The sequence below is a fragment of the Myotis lucifugus genome, unplaced genomic scaffold (assembly GCF_000147115.1).
Source record: "Myotis lucifugus unplaced genomic scaffold, Myoluc2.0 scaffold_8, whole genome shotgun sequence".
Taxonomy (NCBI): Eukaryota; Metazoa; Chordata; class Mammalia; order Chiroptera; family Vespertilionidae; genus Myotis; species Myotis lucifugus.
This window is the reverse complement of record NW_005871056.1, coordinates 16,074,421-16,085,406: the sequence shown is the minus strand read 5'-3', so window position 1 is coordinate 16,085,406 and position 10,986 is coordinate 16,074,421. Positions and strand designations below refer to the sequence as shown.

The following is a 10,986-nucleotide window of genomic DNA, read 5'->3' as shown; positions in this document are numbered from 1 at the left end:
TCTTGGTTAACTAGCCTTCTCAATAAACGCTTCTCAATAATATGATTCAACCCTGCCTTCGTTATTGGACACAGTGACAGGCAGCCCGAGCCCAACCGGGGGTTTCCCGGTAATAATCTGAGGCTCAGGGATGGACAGGCAGACCTCAGTGATGGGGTGATGTCATGTGCATTACCTGATTTTTTTTAAGCTAAAAGCTTGAGAACTTATTCCTTAAGGTCAAGAAATGTGTCCTCAGCTGCATCAAAACACTCCATCAGAGGGCCCAGAGTCAGCCCCGAGCAAAATGGGAAAGTCATCTGTGCTGGTGCCCCCCCTTTCCTTCTGGGAGGCTTGTTTCCCTTTCTGAAAGGGCACCTGACAAGCACCCAGCAGATCTTAGCGGCCTGTGGCTTGGGCACCACCAGATCAGCAGGCCCTGCCTCCTGAGATGGGAACAGCACTGGGAGGGGAAAGGACATGGGGTTTGAAAGCAAGGAGACCTGGGTTCTGCTCCTAAATCTTGGGCAAATCCCTGATCCTCTCTGACCCTGATTTCTCAATGATTAAGAGGATTTTTCTTACTTCTGTGATGGTTTTGGGGATTGAGCAAATAACAAATGTGAAGAGAACTTTCTAAGATGTAAATGGTATCTTATTACTGACAACTGTGATCATCATCTTGGCACTGGAGCATGGACCCAGGGAAGACAGCGGTGGGCCAGGGGGACGGGAGGAGGGGGTGGCTCTAATGGGGGATCTGCCCCAGCCCCTCTGAGAGGAAGAACTTCCACCCTCTGGGCCTCAGACTCCTCACCTAGGTATCGGCTCTAACAACCTGAGTCTAACAATCAGGACTTGTGTGTGGAGGGAGGACAGAAGCAGGAAGTGGCTCTGGGGAGACATTCACTTCACCAGGCCAAAAATACCAGCTCACTGAGAAGCACAGATGGCTCTCTCCTTGCCCGCGCTGCATCCCTGATTTCTACTCCAGCCACGCTGCTGGCACACAATGTATTTTAAGAATCAACGACAAAAGCAGCTGGCAGCTGGTTTCGTGCTGCTACCTAGGGCTTCCCAGGCTCCCAAACAGGAGATCAGGTTATCACAGAGGCTGCAAACAGGCAGCAGCCAGGGATGAGCCAGCAAAGATGCATGGAGGGTATTTGTCTATATGCACCCCAAATGTTCTCCCACAGAGTCCCCAAATTTCCCCATTAGAAAGCTATTCCTTTGGTGTTAGCACTATCCCATTCCCTCTCACTCTTTTAAAATACAAAGATCCTAACCAAACACAGAGTATTAAGCACAAAGTCCTGGGGCTTTTCCCACTTCTATAGCTGTACCTTTCAGTCTCCCATGAGAAGGCCTCTTTTTCAGTCCATATACTGAGTAGATTCTACTCCCTTTGCACTCCCTGTATCCTGGGGTGAACACATTCACACCCGTCACTTCACCAACTATCTACATGCTCAGGCATCTCAAACCTACATCTCCAGCCCAGATTCCTCTCCTTGCTTCCAGGCCCTTATAATCCACTGCTTCCCAGACACCTGATTGACCCATAACCACCTCGAATCAAGGAGTCCAAGTGTCTTCACCTGTCCCTACCTTCTTCAGATGGTCCCTTTATCAATGATGCCAGAAACCTTGCAGTCTTTTCTCTCCAGTTGCTCTCATTCTCCCCATCCAATCATGCAGTCCTGTCAATTCTACCTTGTAAACAGCCTGCAGCACCATCCACTGTCATGATTCACTTGCCTAGTTCAGGTCTAATCATTTTCCTCCAGAACCACTGCAAAATCCTCCTAAATGGTTCCCGCGCCTCTAGTGGTCCCCCTGAAATCCATCTCCACAGTGCAGCCAGTGCAACCCTGATGGCATCACTCCTGTGCTCAAACACCTTTGAGGGTTCCCCATTAGCCGTGGAATCTGGCCCACAGCCAAGGATCCTCATGGTCTGGCTCTAGCCACCTCCCTCCAGACTCTTCCTCCTCAGCTCCCTCCCGGTGCTGGGAGCCTCCGTCCCTAAAACCCATTTGCAGTGCCCAGTGCTGTTTATGTACATGCTGTTTCTTTTTCTAATGTTCTTCCGTATCTGCTTCATTTGGCTGACCCCTACTTCTCCTTATGGACTCTTGTCGTGTCTCCTTTTCTCTTAACCCCTATGGTAGGCTAAATAATGGCCCCCAAAAATATATAGCTCTTGATCCCTACAATATGTAAATATCTTAAAGGCCAAAAAGGACTGAGCAGGTGTGATTAACTTAGGGATCTTATGATGGGGAGATAACTGGATTATCCAGGTGAACCTAAGTGCTATCACATGTGTCCCTATAATGAGGGATACAGAGGGAGAGCTGACCCACACAGAGGAGGAAGAGGCAAGTGATCACAGAGACAGAGACTGGAGTGATGTTGCCACAAGCCAAAGAATGCAGGCAAGCTGGAAGAGACAAGGGATGGATCCTCCTCTAGAGCCTCTGGAGGGAACATGATCCTGCTGACACTCTGGTTTTCGACCAGTGAAACTACTTTCAGATGCTGGCCTCCAGAATGGTAAGAGAATAAACTTGTTGCTTTATGCCACCAGGTTTGTGGTGATTTGGTACGGCAGCTCCAGGAAACTAATCCACCCCCAGCCCCCAGGCCAGATGAGGCGACTGCCAAGTGCTCCCGGAGCCCCGAGGTCCACTAGGACACCTGCCATGTCATGTTGTAATTTCTGTCCTCACGTCTGTTTCCCCAACATGCTATATTGTGACTCTGCGGATGGGCATTATTTGATCTGTATCTTTAGGGGTTATCATACATGAGGCTTTAATAAATGTTTGATGAGGAAAAGGAACAAATGAATGTCATTACCCACTGCCTGGCCTGACCCATGAGAATCCAACATAGCTTGGGCTGTCATCATACTGGGTCCACCTTCCTCACCTCAGACCTCCAAATGCCAACTATTTGCTGAACTGTGATGCAGACTCTGCACCCTTGGACTTGGCCTGGTTATGTTTCAAGAGCCACTGTCTCCAGCTCAGCCATAGCTTCAGGCCAGTGCGCATGAGAATCATCTGAGGGCTTGTTAAACTTGCAGTTTCCTGGGCCCTAACAAACGTTTCTCAGCCAAAGGGCTTACGAATTTGTAATTGGGAAGGCTCTCCTACTCAGCCCACCCCCAGCCAGCATATTCCAATTCAGATGAGATAAATAAGGACTAAGCTTCGAGCAAAATATGTCCCAATGCTACCCTCACAGATCTTGTCCCAAGCCCCGGCTCACTGCTTCTCCCCTTCTGCCTCGGCTATGGAGAACTGACCTTCATGTCTTGCACCTGAATATTAAAGCAAGTCACTGCCCCTCAGAGTCAAAGATTAATTAGTAAGTTCCTCTGCAGGTCCAAAGAGGTCTAAGTTCAGGAATCTGGACAGTTTCTATAGCTACAGCAGCATGACATTGAACAGTGGACACTTCTGGTTCATCTGGCTACCATTTTCCTCCATCCTCACAGAAGCCCAAATTTGTTCAGCTCTCTACCCACCCTCAACACCACTCCTGAATGACTCAAAGAAAAAAGGATTAATCTAAGCTCATGGTGAGAACCCTACTCCCCTTCTAGCCAGTGAGTTCAAGGAAAGGTTTCCTGTGGGGTTTCTGGGAGAGATTTCTTTCCCTTTAGAAGAGTCTTGGAAAGCAGTGCCCCTCTCCACAGGGTGCAGTCCCTGCTACTACTGGCAGCTGTCCTACAACCAGGAGTGAACCAGCCGTGGATGAAGCTGACTTTGGGATAATGGAAAGAATCAGGATCTTGAAGACGTGGTTATGCTACTAGAAGAGCCAATCCCAAAGCCTCACTGCTACTCAACTTCCTCACATGTGACTGCGTGTCTGCCCCTCAACTTCCTCACATGTGACTGTGTGTCTGCCCCTCAACTTCCTCACATGTGACTGCATGTCACTGACGCATCCTGATACTTGCTCCATGACTTAGACCAGTGGTTCTCAACTTTCTGGCCCTTTAAATACAGTTCCTCATGCTGTGACCCAACCATAAAATTATTTCCGTCGCTACTTCATAACTGTAATGTTGCTACTGTTATGAATCGTAATGTAAATATCTGATATGCAGGATGGTTTTAGGCGACCCCTGTGAAAGGGTCGTTCGACCACCAAAGGGGTCGCGACCCACAGGTTGAGAACCGCTGACTTAGATATTTGACCATCCAAAAGACTAGACTCACAGCTGAATAAAATCATGTGGCTTGACCTCTGCAAAATCAGAGATAGGGCTCACATCCCTGGCCCAGCCTCACTGCTCCTGGGAGGTTTATTTCTAGAAGGATCTGGCACAAACACACCTGTAATGGTGGGTGCCATCTATGCCCAGCTGGGTCTGCATGTCAGATCAGGATGGAGCAACAGCCTCTGCTTTTTGTCGCTGTTAACAAAGGAAGTAGAGAATGAGGTCTGTCATCACTTCTGGGCAGATATGGGACCAACAGGGCTTCTATTTACTCTATGATTTTAAGGGAATGGAAAGGACTCAGCTTCAATACTGTGACTGGAGCAATGGCTGGGCGGTACTTTCTCAGGACCATCTTGCTGGAGTAGCTTAAGCAAGTAACTTCAAAATAGCATCAATCCTTTGCTGGTGGACCCTGGCAATGGGGTGGGGAGGGGTAGAGGCAGACTTCATCTTTGCCTGGCCCACCGCAAAAAGAACTGCAAAACAGCCTGGTGGCAAAGTGACTGGTCTTCCGGAGTCCAATGTAATAGATCAGATCACAACTGCACCGCTGGCAAGCTTCACCTCTTTTAGTTTCCTGGTCTATGAGATTGTGGTGACAGTACCATTTCAAGGCCTGATGTGCAGATTAAATGCCATGACCCCTGTCACTGAGGACACACTAGGTACTAAATAAGCAGTGGCTCTTATTGTGATGTTTTCTTATTATTATCTGCTTTTAATTTTAGAGGGGAAGTTTTAAAATCACAGAACATGGCAGGCACTTCCCAAGCATGTGGATGGAACCAAGAGTGAGCCATGATTTTCTGGAACATCCAGGCCAACTGGTCACTGCACTAGGGGCACTGTGATCTGCCAACTGTCAGAATTATGACTAAACACTTAAAAGAAAAGATAGCCTAGAGGTGGGACCCAATGAACTGAGGCAGGAACTGCATGGCTAGGCAGACAAGAAGGGATTCTAACAGCTAGAAATTGGGCAGAGTCAGCCATCTGCCTTTCTGGGGCTGACAGACTCCCATGGAAGGCGTTGGTCATTTCATGAAGTCATTGGGTGGTCAGACAGCACTGATCCCCATCCCCTCATTTTAGACCCCAGGAACCAGTGGTCCAGGAGAGGAGGGGACACACCAAAGACAGACAGGGGTTGAGGGTTACGCTGGAATTAAAACCTAGGGCTCCTGACATCCAAGTCCATTGTTCTGATCCTTGAGGGAATTGTGACTAATGGTGTTGAGTTTGCTATGACAGATCATATTTCTCCAGATTTATTTGTTTATTTGAACTAGAGTGTCCTTTCTGCAGTCATTGGGCAAAATTGTGGAGGAGGCACAGGACTGTCCTCAGCCTTCCCGCCCTCCTCCCCATTCTCTTCTCTCAGCAGACAACAGGGCTCCCCAGCCACCTCAGCTCACCCCCCTCACCTGTTTCCATCATGGGGTTATCGCAATGTGTCATTATTTGATGGGATGTTTACTTATTTTCCATGTATCTGCCCCCACTGGGTTGTACACTCCAAAAAGGGCTATGTCCTCGTGCCTAAAACAGTATCTGGTACATAGTATGTGCTCAATGAGCATTTGTTCAAGGAACCAACCAACCAACTCAATTACACTGAGGTGGTAGAGCCTTATCATGTTCCCTCCCATGGTGTAATATAAATTGTAAGAGAGGGTCCTTAGGGAAAGCAGGAGTGGACTGGGAGGAGGGGACTAACATGTGCTGAGCACTTTCTGAGGGCCAGGTCCTGAGCCAGGTTGATGCACATTATCCATGACAATGGCCACACATGGCTGATCCCTTGACAGGCTAATGCTTAACCCACAGCAATGAGTGTCTGTGGAAGGAATTCAGATGGTAGAAATCAAAATAATTGTTTGAGTCTGAGAATGGAATCTTCCTGGTGCCTCTTTTAGCACATTTTATTGGCAATACTTACATTGTCTATCCATAGAAGGAGCCTACTTTGAACACCATGACCATAGGAACTGTCGCTGTCATCTAGACAAAAGGAATCCTAGGAATTTTAAGGACATTGTCCCATAGCTGCCTGACAAGCCCAAAGTAGCTGTGAATAAATCTAAAAGAGAGTCATATCTCAAAAACAACTGTGGGTATGACTTTTGTCAAATGGACTGAGCAAAATCTTCCTATTCATAGGAAGCCCACACAGTTTTTAAGAGAACTCAATATGAGAAAGTGCTGCCTGCCTGGATTAAAAGGAACTGGAATCTGAAATTGTTTAAATTTAGGTCCCCAATTTTCTATAGACAGGAAGCAGACTGAGAAAGCTACCGAGCTGCAAATGCAGGCCATTTCCTAGGAGTCCGAGAGGGTAGACCCAAGAGCCACATAAAAAATAAACTAGGGGACTACTACTTCCAGGGAGCAGGACCTAGACCTAATCAAGGAATAGTCCCCACTTCCCTGGTGGAGGAACTGTTAACAATAGACCAGCTGGATTTCAGCACTGCTATGAACCAGTGACTGGTATTTGCTCCCCATTCTTTCCCCTTTTGAATAAGCATGTCCATTACATTTATCTTTGCCTGTCTCACCAATGCATTTTATGTAGCTCCTCTGTTGCACTAGTCACACTGTAAGTGCTTTAACAGCCACATGTTGCTAGTAGCTACTATATTGGACAGTGCAGATATAGAGCATTTCTATCATTATAGCAAGTTCTACTGTTTAGGCATGATTTAGAATATAGAAAGGCTCCTAGGAATCAATAAGGGAAAAAAAACAGCCCAAACAAAACAAAGAGCAAGTCACAGGAACAGATATTTCAGAGAGAAGTAAAGGTATCTATAATAATAAAGGCGTAATATGCAAATTGACCAAACGGCCGTCCAGCATGAATTTCATGCATGGGGCCTCTAGTATGGTCTCATATGAAAAAATGTGGGAAAATACACTGTGTATCAATGGAAAACAATAGAGCAGAGAAAATAATCTTGGATAAATTTCTTTTTAAAAAAAATATTTTTATTGATTTCAGAGAGGAAGGGAGAGGGAGAGACAGATAGAAACATCAATGATGAGAGAGAATCATTGACCAGCTGCCTCCTGCACACCCCCACTGGGGAACGAGCCAGCAACCTGGGCATGTGCCCTTGACTGGAATCAAACCCAGGACCCTTCAGTTCGCAGGCTGACACTCTATCCACTGAGCCAAACCAGCTAGGGCTTAAATAAATTTCAAAAACATAACCTTGAGCAAAAGAAGAGAGCCCTAACCGGTTGCTCAGTGGTTAGAGTGTCTACCCGCAGACTGAAGGGTTTCAGGTTCCATTCTGGTCAACAACACGTGCCTTGGTTGCAGGCTCAATCCCCAGCCTTGGTCAAGGTGTGTGCAGGAGGCAACCAATTGATATGTCTCCCTCGCATCCATGTTTCTCTCTGCCTCTCCCCTTCCCTTCCACTCTCTCTAAAAATCAATGGGGGAAAAATATCCTCAGGTGAGGATTAACAACAACAAAAGAAGTGAGACACCTAAAAATATATTTAATAAGATTCCATGTATATAAAATTCAAACAGGCAACACTAAGCATTAAAATTGGGAATGCATACGTAGATGCTAATACTAAAGAAAAGTAAGCAAAGGTTAACACAAAGATCAAGGTAGGGGTTAGTTATCACAGAGGGAAAAAAGGATGTGATTGAGGGAGGACACACTGATAGTTTTATTTCTTTACCAAGGTGGTGACCTATGGGTTGTTTTAACATAAATATGTTTTATCTTTCTATCCTTGATATTTATTTTTCTCACTGAGAATATACAAACTTCTAATTCTGGTAATGACTGATTAGGTAATTCAGATCAACCCTCCCAGTGAGAACAGCTACAAAAGCTGAATAAAATAATGATGATAACAATAATAAGTTTCTTTATTTTTATAAGAAAACTGAAGCCTTTCAGGGATTAATAAAGAATGACCAGGTCATGGTTTGGAAGAAAATATAATGCAGAAAGCTTAGTGTTTGGGGCTACTTTCTCCAGGGGCAATTTGCTAGTTCTGGAAGAGAAAGCTGAGAGGCTGAGAGTGTTAATAATACTCCAGACATTTTTGCCGGGGGAGTGGACCAAAGTTAAAGTTCAGGGACCACCACAGGGGAGCCCTGGTCACTTTCCTTGCCATGTGGACCTAGAAACCTGAATGGCTGCCTTAGGAGTAAGAATGAATAGAAAGTAGAGCAGCCCTGGAAGGCTCTGCAAACCAACTTTCAATCATCTCCATGCCTAAAACTGGCTCAAGTTCATCCTGAATTTAGTTCTAAAGCCCTTGATGCCTTCCAAGAGCATACATAAAAGCTCCCTGGAGGAGGAAGATAACATAATCCAAGGCCTATGCTATTGGGTTTATTCTAAAAATGCAAAGCTTGGACCGGGCCTGGCAGCAGTGTCTTCGGCAGCACCCAGTGCTAGATGTGCTGGAGGTGGCTGCCCTAGTGGTGGCAGTGTCATTGCTGTCAGCGGGATGGGGTGCTGTGGTGGCAGTGGCGCCCACGGGTGGTATGAAATGGCGGATTTCAAGGGGTTGAGGAATATGGTTTTTGGGCTACAAGTGTTACTAGGCTTTGCTGGGTGAGGTAAAAGTAGGCGCAAGCATGACCTCCTGAAGAGGGTGTTGCATTTATTGAAGGGCGGCTGCAGCCCTGCGGCTCAGACCGAAATCTGAGAATTGTACAGACACGGACACCCACGGACTCTTGAAAGACTTTCTAATTTAGCCATAATCAAAGCATCAGTTTTCAATTTGGATGGTAGCTCATCACCTGTAGAGCCTGAGGAGGCTGTGGCTGGAATCCACATGTTGCCTTTCACTTCAGTTACACCTCACTCACCGTGCCTCCATTTGTTCTGTGTTGCATCCAGATACCTACTAAGCACACATTTCAGATGCAGCAGCCATCCCCCCAATTCCTCTTGTCCAGACTGTTGTGCAGTTAAAAACCTTGCCCCTTTATGATGTTCCTGATGTTCTCATCAAGCCCATGAGTTCAAAGCAGTATTCAATAATTTCAAGAGAAGTTTTTATTTTTGGTCTGACATTTCAACTAGTTAGAGACGCATACCCAGAGATTTTTTTGCCAGTCGGTAGGAGAGATTATACAGTCCAAGTTCAGCAGAGACTTTGCTTGGCAGAAATAAGTTGTCCTCAGGAAGGTAACTATCCCAACAGTCTATGTATAAAAGTAAATGGGAAGCTTTTTCCTTTACCTGTCTACGCACCACCACCTAAAAATGAGATTGAACAGAGGCACCCTGGACACCCTTTGAACATTACATGATTAGTTAGGTTATTTTCAGTTGTGCCAAACCAGAGTTCCATTTCTTGGGCATCAGAAATTGGAAAATTAAAGAAAAACTTACTGCCGAAACCGGTTTGGCTCAGTGGATAGAGCTTTGGCCTGCGGACTGAAAGGTCCCGGGTTCGATTCCAGTCAAGGGCATGTACCTGGGTTGCGGGCACATCCCCAGTAGGAGATGTGCAGGAGGCGGCTGATCGATGTTTCTCTCTCATCGATGTTTCTAACTCTCTATCTCTCTCCCTTCCTCTCTGTAAAAAATCAATAAAATATATTAAAAAAGAAAAGAAAAACTTACTGCAGATCCTGATAGTGAAATCGCCACAGCTAGCCTTCAGGTATCCTTGATGTGCCCTCTAGGGAACATGAGGCTGACAATCCCACGCTGAGCAGTGACTTGTACACACCTATAGTGTTTTGACGCTGCTCTTTATCTACAAATGCATGAGAAGGAGCCCACCTGGATTTGTCTTGTGTGTGACCAAAAAAAAAAAAAACTGCCTATGAAAGTCTAATTTTAGATGGGCTTTTTATGGAAATTCTCAGTGACTGTTCTGATGTGGATGAGATCAAATTCCAAGAAGATGGCTCTTGGTGTCCAATGAGACAAAGAAAGAAACTATGAGAGTATCCAGCCAGCCGTGTACAAAAATAGAAAGTTCAAGTGTCCTCAGTAAGCTTGATCAGTGACTAGACAATGAGGCAGCAAGAAGAAAGCAGATGTTATTGTCTGAACAACAGAAAGCTCTTCTGATGAAGAGGAAGACCCTCCTGCCAAAGGAAGTGCATCTCTAGTATGTCAGAAACACAGGGCAGCCCAACCACAGGGGTTCTCATGTATGAGGGTGCCCAGTGTGACCAGTTGATCCTGCTGCTATTCCACTTCCATGAACAGACTACACAGTACCATCCCACCACATGCCAATATCAAGCACGTCATCAGATTTGCCGGATTTGGATTTTCTTTCCCTTACTCCAGTTGATCCCCAGTCTCACCTCACCCTTAGCAGCCGGCAGTACGTCTGTCACCACCACCAGCCCCCATGAAAGCAGTCCTCATGTAGTTCATGCAGCAGCAGGAGTGAGACAGGGTCATAGCCAGAGGTGGAAGGAACATTCCTGACATCGACTCATTGGACTAAAGGAGGAATCATTCCTCAAAACTGCTGTGAATAAATAATCTGATGAACAGAATAAACTGGTGATTATAATAATTATAATAGAATCAGGGGCATAGAAAGGGAGTGGACTGACTATTCTTGCGGGGGAAAGGGGGTTGGGGGATGCGGGAAGAGACTGGACAAAAATCGTGCACCTATGAATGAGGACAGTGCGGGGGGGGGGGGGAGGGGGCGCGGGGTAAGGGCGGAGGATGGGAGGGAAACCGGGTGGAGGGGAGCTATGGGGGGGAAAAGAGGAACAACTGTAATGATCTGAACAATAAAGATTT

The 10,986-nt window shown here is 46.2% G+C and overlaps 1 pseudogene; it reads left to right on the top strand.

The window, feature by feature from the left end:
• Positions 1-8,746: 8,746 nt before the first annotated feature.
• On the top strand, positions 8,747-10,678 carry LOC102430261 (annotated as a pseudogene).
• Positions 10,679-10,986: the final 308 nt, after the last annotated feature.